The sequence below is a fragment of the Gracilinanus agilis genome, chromosome 3, assembly GCF_016433145.1.
Source record: "Gracilinanus agilis isolate LMUSP501 chromosome 3, AgileGrace, whole genome shotgun sequence".
Lineage (NCBI taxonomy): Eukaryota > Metazoa > Chordata > Mammalia > Didelphimorphia > Didelphidae > Gracilinanus > Gracilinanus agilis.
The window spans coordinates 479,040,176-479,049,637 of NC_058132.1; positions in this window are offsets into that span (position 1 = coordinate 479,040,176).

Below are 9,462 nucleotides of genomic sequence, written 5' to 3' on the forward strand. Positions count from 1 at the left end.
CCAAAATTGCTACAGCTACTGTTGTAATTACTTGTTTGCTTGTTGCTGTTATTACACAGGACTTGTTGCTATTATTACATGGGTATGTGCTATATTCTGGACTGAATCCCATCCTGGTATCAAAGGCCTTTCTTTTTTTTTTTAATTTTAAACCCTTAACTTCTGTGTATTGACTTATAGGTGGAAGAGTGGTAAGGGTAGGCAATGGGGGTCAAGTGACTTGCCCAGGGTCACACAGCTGGGAAGTGTATGAGGCCAGATTTGAACCTAGGACCTCCCGTCTCTAGGCCTGGCTCTCAATCCACTGAGCTACCCAGCTGCCCCCCTCAAAGGCCTTTCTTGCTGACCTTCTAAGTTGTTCTAGTTTAAAAAGTGTCTCAACCCAACTTTTTGTTCCCTCTGTCACTTCAGAAATACTTTAAAGTTGTTTGGAGCAGAATGTCGAAGAGTTCAATTGAATTGGTATCTGTACTCTGCCACTTTGGTTCTGCCTTCTTTTGCTCTGTGTTCAATAACCAAATCAATTCTAGTACATGGCTAACAATATTCCTGGGAAAAGTTTGTCAGTTTACTTTATTAGGATGAATTCACTATCTCTGAGACTCCCCAGATGTTTCTTTCTCTGGCCACTGTTACATAAGTATTGGCTCCTCCTATTTGAATATAAGCCCACAGGAGGCACCAACATATATATACATATATATATATATATGTATGTATGTATGTATGTATAATATACATGTATATTTGATTCTTTAATTCCACTTTTCCCAAGACTATAGATTTCCCTGTAGGGGAAAATTATTATCTGTAGCATGAATTTAGTAATTAATGTGAGGACGATAATATCAGAAATGCCTCATCAAGGTATTTGATAGCTATAAGAATGAAATAAAATAAGGTGTATAAGATTTATAATCTTGTAATCACTAAACATATCATCTATTATAAATATCTGTAATTATATGATATATTATAGTTTCCTTTCATTGTCATCTAGATATTTGTAAGTCTATCCTCTATCAACACAAAAAGAGCATAATTTCCTTGAAATAGAGGTGTTATCTTATACATCTTTGTATTTTCTATAGCAACAATTCCAGTGTAAGTACTCAGAAATTTTGATGTTTTGATTTGTTGACATTTCTTTCAATTTTCTCCAGACAAATTGTTTGACCTTCTTTAAGTACTTAAGTATATTCTAATACGGAACATATTTTTAAAAACCTACTTTTCAACGTAACATAGATTGTTATGGCCCTACTCACTTAGGCCATATCCGGGTTGGCATGAGGAAAATTAAAATTTAAGTATACATTAGCAGCCAGGTCTGTCAGGCAGGTGATGGAGAGTTCCAAGCATGGAACAGTGGAGTGAAGAGATCTTTTTCTGAAAGAACTCTCTGGTTGTAGCTGATGGCATTTACGTACAAACTTAGCTGCTTAAAGTGAAGAGCCCAGAAAAGTGATTATCTCCTGCTGAAGCAATCTGTCCATGGAAAGATCAGGCGGAGCAGTGAATCCAGTTCTGGTTGGTGGAGATACCAGACTGGTTCAGATCCCTGACTTTACCCTTTTTGTGGATTATTTGCTGTGGATCCTGGAAAGTTGTGAACACCACTGGAGTCAAAGAGGACCCTACAGTGAGACACCCCAATCTCCTTCTCACTTAGCAGGCTTGATGTGACAACCTGTGATAGAGACAGAGTAGTTTTTTGTCCCACCTTCTAGCCCTGAACTTATGCATTAGACAAGTAGTTTTAGATTGACCTTTCCCTTAATACCTAACCCTTAAACTCTTAATAAGTTGTTTTGCTTTATTCCTGTGCCTTCCTCAAACCCCAAGAAAGGACCCATAGAAGGATAGCCTTCAAATCTTGTCTGTCCCCAGCTTGAGTGGTGACCACTACTGGAATTTTGGGGGTTCTTTGGGGTTCATTTGAGCCTTAAATATTTAGATATATGACATAAACTTCCTGTGGACATTTAGGGGACTTTGAAACTACACTTCCCATGATTCCTTTTAGGAAGGAAGTGTGATTACATAGAGAACAGCATAAGACTGCTGAGGTGATTGGGAGATGCTCTCTTTCCTACAAAGCAGCCAGGTGGGTTGGAAGTAATGACAGGTGATTTGAATTAGATCTTAGCATGCATGTGGTCTTCTTTATTTTACAAACATGGCTTTAAATAAAATATTAATACTTTTGGATATATCCACCTATATCCATTTTATTCATAACAGTTTTGGCAACCACATTGGAAATGTAATTCTCAATTTTTCTGATAACCTACCAAGCCACACAACTCTGAGAGCATTTAAAATCCTCTCCAGAGCTATGGATCTGCTCTTGCCGTATTGTAGTTTTGGGTTTTGGAGTTTGGGGTTTCACTCTTTCTCTTCTCCCTGGTCTCTCCAGCCATGTGGCTCCTTTTCGGGGAAAGGGGAAAGTGGTTTTAAACGCTGTGTTTTTGCTGATAGCAGTTTGTTTTGCCTATGCTATTACCTCAGAAGCTGCTTCAGCCAGTTTGAGCCTCTCCCACCGAACCCTCCCTGGATATCTAGTTTTTTTTCCTGCCACCCAGTGCCAATCCCAGCTCCTGCTAAGTTGTTCTGATCCCCTGGGATGTCTGATGCTCCACTAGATTGCCAGCGCCCTGCCTGCTGATGCTAATGCCTCTTGCCGCCAACTCCTGAGACTCCTGCTCTCTCTCCCCAGCTGCCCCCACTGGTTGATGCCAATCCCAGAGACTGCTATTGCTCCCACTTAAGATTTGGGAAGTATGGGGGGAAAAACTCCCCTTCTCTCTCATTTCATGTACCTACGACTTTACCAGGAGTGTTTCCTTGTAGACATTAATGACTTTTAAACTGAAGGGAGCTTCTACTCCATTACTGCCCTCCACATGGTTTTTTCTAAAACCTGACCTAGTCCTCCCCCACAAGCCCTCCACATGGGATCTCCAACCCAAGTTGGCTTCCACATAGGCCCTACCTTTTACTCTTTAAACAGGAAGTAGAATGGCAAGCATGGGCCGCATGGCCTATTTCAAACTATTCCTTGTGATTATCTTCTCTGAAACTCAGGGGAGGGGTTCACCCCACACATTAGGCCTGCCCAAGACTTTGAACTATATACCCTTATGGACTCATCCACACTGTGCTCAGAGCAGAGATGAGTTAGAAGGAACTTGAATTGGACCAGAGGTGGATTTTAAAACAGACAGGTGGGCTGGAGGTAATGGCGGGTGATTTGAAGTAGATCTTAGCAGGCACGTGGTCTTCTTTATTTTACAAACATTGTTTTAAATTAAATATTAATACTTTTGGATATATCCATCTATATCCACTTTTTTCATAACATCAACCAGTGTGTTTTTACACATTTTCCACATCCTTTGTGTAGGTTCCCAGTTATTCTGTGTATCCTGTCACTTGTGGGTGTGTGAGTGTGTCCTGGCTGTGTGTGTTACCCTTGTATTATACTGTGAAGGCAGTTACATTTTTCATAGTACATATTCCCTCAGGGTTCTCAACCCCTTAAGGGGACTCAAGTGTTTTATTCCCTGCTTTAGGCTCTAGTATCTCCAATTGTGTTCTTCCCATTTTAGGGAGGACAGTACCCAGCACTCCAGTTCCATTTAATCACTCAATATTTAGCACTTTCTGCAAAAGAATATTTATGCAGAGATATATCAAAAACCAACATATACCCATTCCTGTAACTCCTCCTAGGCATAACACTCCCTTCATAACTAGTTCTCTTGGGGAATGGATTAGGCTCATAACTTAGTTTGGTTTCTACATAGAACTGATTCCAGCAAGTTCAGGTCCATAAGTAATATTGCTTGACATGACCAGTCTGCAATAACCAGGCTGAATTCTCTCTTTGGAATTTTCGTGGATTATATTCCTGACCTTTGAAACTCCCATGGTCAGAGACTTTACTCTCTGCACTTGGAACAGAAAAGAATGAAATAAAAGTCCAAGGATCCAGGTCTATTTCTCAGAGATGATACTACCTCACCTGAGAGAAAAAGAAGGCTCTAAGACCTTCCTTTTATAATTCATGATCTCAATGTGTGTGATTAAAGGAGTCAACTCATTTTTCCATACACAAGTACAACAGAGCAGTCAGAAATGATTCAAGTACTTTAAAACATTTTAACAGTTCTCTCTACAGACTCAAGGAAAAAAGTCTCCTCCCAACTATATGTCAGTCCAGTCAGAAATAGTTAAAGATTATCTAGGCTTGGTCTAGGCATCATAATTCTCTTATAAGCATCTTCCTAGTATATTTCATGTGTAGACACCATCTTAGCCAGAAGATGGAATCTACACATGTGTCAGATCCCCATTATCCTAGTTTCTCTAGAAATACTTACAAAAAAATAGTTCTCTAGTTTAAAAATCCTTTCAATACATGTCCCTTAAGAAGAAAAGACTGTGGGTTTAAAAAAAACCTTCCTCTGGGAACTTGGTTATGGGTAGAAATCAAACTTTAAACAAAGATTTCTTATCTTATTAAAACCATTGCTATTTTCTATCTCTTTAAGTTATTGGGCTATTCATATATCTAAGAGGAGGCTTCTTCCACTCTTCCTCCACCCCATTCCCTAAAGCATTGGCTTATGATCTACCTAAGATAATGACCTTATGTTCCATTCAGAGAATTGAAAGTATTGCACCTATTGATTTTTTTAACCCTTAACTTCTGTGTATTGGCTCCTAGGTGGAAGAGTAGTAAGGGTGGGCAATGGGGGTCAAGTGACTTACCCAGGGTCACACAGCTGGGAAGTGTCTGAGGCCAGATTTGAACCTAGGACCTCCTATCTCTAGGCCTGACTCTCAATCCACTGAGCTACCCAGCTGCCCCCACTATTGATTTTAAAGAAGAGACAATTTCAGTCTTTAAAGGGAGTGATCAAAGAAGCAATTGATCAGTTGTAGTTGAAGATGAAGTGACTATTGATTATTCTTTTGGAATGTTAATCCCAAATTATCTTTTAACATATTGTGACCTTTCCCACATTAAGGATTCCAACAAATGTTATTTCAAATTGTTTTGGGAAAGAGATATGTCCAAAGTCATTGGATGACTGCTTTGGGGCATTTTTCTTTAAGCGAGAAATGCTTGTATTTAGAGTAATGCAATGATGATGATGATGATGATGATGATGATGATGCTGATGATGATAGTAATGAATTTCTAAAGACACAAAGTGAAATTCTCCCAATAAGAAGGAAAAGCAAGATTTATATGGAAGTATAGATATGAATGCATGAAAAACCTACCAATCAAATGAGATGAAATGAAAAATATATTATTAAAATTTTCAGCACTGATTCTAAGTCTAATTACTCTCATACATGTCTAATTCTACATTACACTTATATCCACTAATTTATAAATTCCTCATGATCAGAAACTTCCTTATTTTTCATCTTCCTGTCTAAAATGCTTAGAACTGGAAAAAAATCTTAGAAATTACCTAACCCCACACTTTTATGGATGAGGAATATGAGACAGTGAGAAATTACAATATTTGATCAAGGAAACATAGATATTAAGTAACCAAGTTGAGACAGTTCAGTGGAACAATGGATCAGGTGTTCAACCTGGAATTAGAAAGACATGACTTCAAATCCAGTCTCAAACCCTTCTTATGTGACCTTGGGCAAGCCACTTAATATCACTCAGTCTCAATTTCCTGTATAATGAAGTTCATAATAGAATCTACCTCCCAGGGTTGCTATGAGGATTAAAGGAGATTAAAACGTAAAAAGTATTTGGCAGAACTTAAAATTCTAGGGGGAAGCTAGGTGCAGTGGATTGAGAGTGAGACCTAGAGGTCCTAGGTTCAAATATGACCTTGGATACTTCCTAGTTGTGTGACCCTGGGCAAGTCACAATCCACAGTATTGATTCTAAGACAGAGGGCAAAAGTTTAAAAGAAAGAACTTAAAATATTATATAAATTCTAGCTATTGTTATTATTATTATTATCATTATTATTTAGATATTTTGACTCTAGAGTCAGTAATATTTCCATTGCATCAGGATGTTTGTAAGTAAATTTCTAAAGCTAGCTTTTGGTGGACTCTATATAAACCAAAAGAAATGTATTTTTGAGGAAACATAGGTCAGAATGATTTCTCTTATTATTCCAAAAAATGCCATAACAATGAAGAAGGGCCTACAGTTCATTCACTCTATATGAGAAAAAAATTATAAGGAATTGGAAATAGTTACCTTTTTTTAGGGAGATATGTTCAAGTATTTAAAGAACCTCTCAAATGTAGAACATTTAGACTTTTAATGGTTGATTCTATAATTAAGAAAGAGTAGTGATGAAAGATGCAAAGACAACAACTTTAGTTTGATATAAGAGAAAATAGATAATAGATAGTAAAAAATAGGAATAGATAATAGATAATAGGAAAAAAAATTTAAACCATGAAAAATAGCTTAAATACATAAATATTTGAAAAGGACAAATATCTGTATTTTTTAAAGAGACAAAAAAGAGGATCAGTGAGATTAAAATTGTAAGTCAGTGAGCTTAACTTCAATCCATTGGGAAATTCTAAAATACATCATCATTGGTGAACAGTTAGAAAGGGAAACAGTAATTATGATTTGCTTCTTCAAGAAAAACTCATGTCATACTAATTTCCTTTTTTAAAATAATATTCTTAAATTAATAGATGAGGATAATGTTGCAGACATAGTTTGCTTATATTTCAGTTAAACTTTTGATAACATATCTCATACTATTTTGATGGAAAAATAAAGTAAAAGATTAGACAAAAAATAGCCAATTATAACTCACAGGCCTGTCACCTATTTTTGTAAGCCAATAAGCTAAAGATGGTTATATTTTAAATATAACAAACTTTATTTTAAAATTGAAAAATTTCTTAGCTCATCAACTTAACAAAAACAGACCTCTTTGATCAGGCTGTAGTTTGTCAACCCCTGGGCTAGACAATAATAAAATTATATGATTCAAGAATTGGTGTATGATCACATTCAAATAATAGTTATTAACAGATTAATGCTAATGTGTTAAGAATTCTCCTCTGGAATATACCAAAGATCTGTGTCTTGCACTCTGCTATTTAACATTTGTATCAAGGATATGGAGAAGGTATAGAACATGTGCTCATAAAATTCTCATATGACACAAATTACAAACTGGGAAATAGAATTAGGGTCCCAAATGACCTTGACAAGGTAGAGGATGGGGTGAATCGAATAAGATAGAATATATTAGGGACATGTAAATGTTTACACATGAAGCCCCTACTCCCCAAAAAACAACTTCACAAATACAATATTAGGTAGGAAGAAGAAAAATTAATAGAGAGAGAATGTCAGTAGAAGGAAACTCAAAATGAGTCAGCAGAGTTTAAAGTAAAATCTTCAGGTAAGATAAAAGAAATATAGCTCAAAAGAAATATGAAAGAAGGTGATAGTCTCACTAGTCTATTCCCTTGCCTAACCTTATCTATAGAATTATATTTAGTACTGGGCATCAAAATTTAAGAAGGACACTGATATGCTGGAGAATGTCCAGAGAAGGCAACAAGGATGATAAAAGAAATTCAGTCTGCATCATGAGGACCAGTGGGAGGAATTGGGCATATTTAGCCTACACAAGGAAGGACATAATAGTTATCTTATACAGATAGTTTTCATGGACATGAAGGATTAGATGTTTTCTTTTTGGTCCCAGAGGGCATAACTAGAAACAATGGGTAAAAGTGACAAAAATAAAACAAAACAATTTAGTTCTGATATAAAGAAACTTTCCTAAGAATCAAATTTATTGCAAAGAGAAATTTTCTTACCCAAGAAGACATCTTCCTTAGAGAGTTTCATGTAGAGACTGTATTACCACCTGCAAAGTAAATTTAAGTAGAGTTTATATTTTTATAGAAGTTGGAGCATATGAACATTTAAATCCCTTCCTACTCTAAAATTCTATAAGGGTTCTATCCCTCGCTATCAAAGGGAAGATATTGTTTGAATATAAAGTGGTCAGGGGATGGAAGGTAAATGAGCTCTTATCAAGAACAGAATACATTATTTACTAAATTTACTCCTCTGGGGAATAAAGGGAACTTTTGGATCAATGATTCCATTAATTAAAGGTTTTATTTTGGTTTTTTTATTTGTTTCTTACAATATTATGCCACTTTATGTAAACCAGTAGGCTTCTTGGCAAAGGTGAGGGTACTTGAAGATACCTATATTTTTATTTCCTGGATCCTTTTCGTTTTTCTGGTTTTATGACAATCATATGAGATTATTGTAATAATTGCAAGGTAAAAATATGTACAGCTAGAGAGGACCTTAAAGTACATCTAGTTCAACTTCCATATTTTTACAGATGATAAAATTGAGGGCCAAACATGGTAAGTGGTGTGCCTAAGGTCACAAAGACTATAAGAGGCAAAGCTGAAATTTGAATCATAATTCTATGATTCCAAATCTAGTGATCTTTTAACTATCCTGGAGGATAATGAAAGCTGCCACTATGCTAGAAGGGAATGGCAATGGAGTTCATGGAAGATATAATATGAAAATAAAATTTACAGAACCTGACAGCTAATGGGTATTCAGTGTGAAGAGCCAGGGAGGAATCAAAGGTGATTCCAAAGTTAGAAATCTATCTCATCTAGAAAATGCTGAATCCTCCAAAGCAAATGAAAATTAGGAAGAAAGATTGATTTGGGTAGGAAAGGGAATTCAATTTTCTTCCTATTAAATTTAATTTAAGGTGTGAGGAAATCACATAGGAGATTCCCAACAGATAGCTAGAGATATGGTACTAGAGTTCAGTAGTTAGTTCAGAGCTAACCTAGTTTCAACACTTCATATTTTTCAGTCCATTACTCTGTGGACTGAAAGTTGGTTTAACTCAGAAGTGAGGTTTTGAAAAGTTTCAGAAAATTCATTCATCTATTTTTAAGTTTTCTATCCAAGAAAAAAGAGGGTTTTATACATATTAAGACCTAGACTATTTACCTAGCCTTGAAACCATGGGAGTGAATTTGGGTTGCAAAATCTCATATAAAGAAAAGGGAACAGGACCTCAGATAGCCTAAGAGAATCACTGTAACTTCCAAAAGGGTCAATTATTTCAGGAGTCACATCTTTCAAATCATGTTTAATATGTCTTATAATAGACTCAATAAACACTGGTCAAAACAATACTAGATTTTAGTAGAAAAACAAGGGCAGCTGCTAATATGGAGATGCAAAGAGAAAGAACTAGAATATGAATTTGTCAGCAACCACCTAATTTGACTAAAATAGAGGATAATGAGCAAAAAGCTAAGGAATGAAAATGCAAAAAAGAAAGAAGGAAGGAAGGAAGGAAGGAAGGAAGGAAGGAAGGAAGGAAGGAAGGAAGGAAGGAAGGAAGGAAGGAAGGAAGGAAGGAAAGAAGGAAG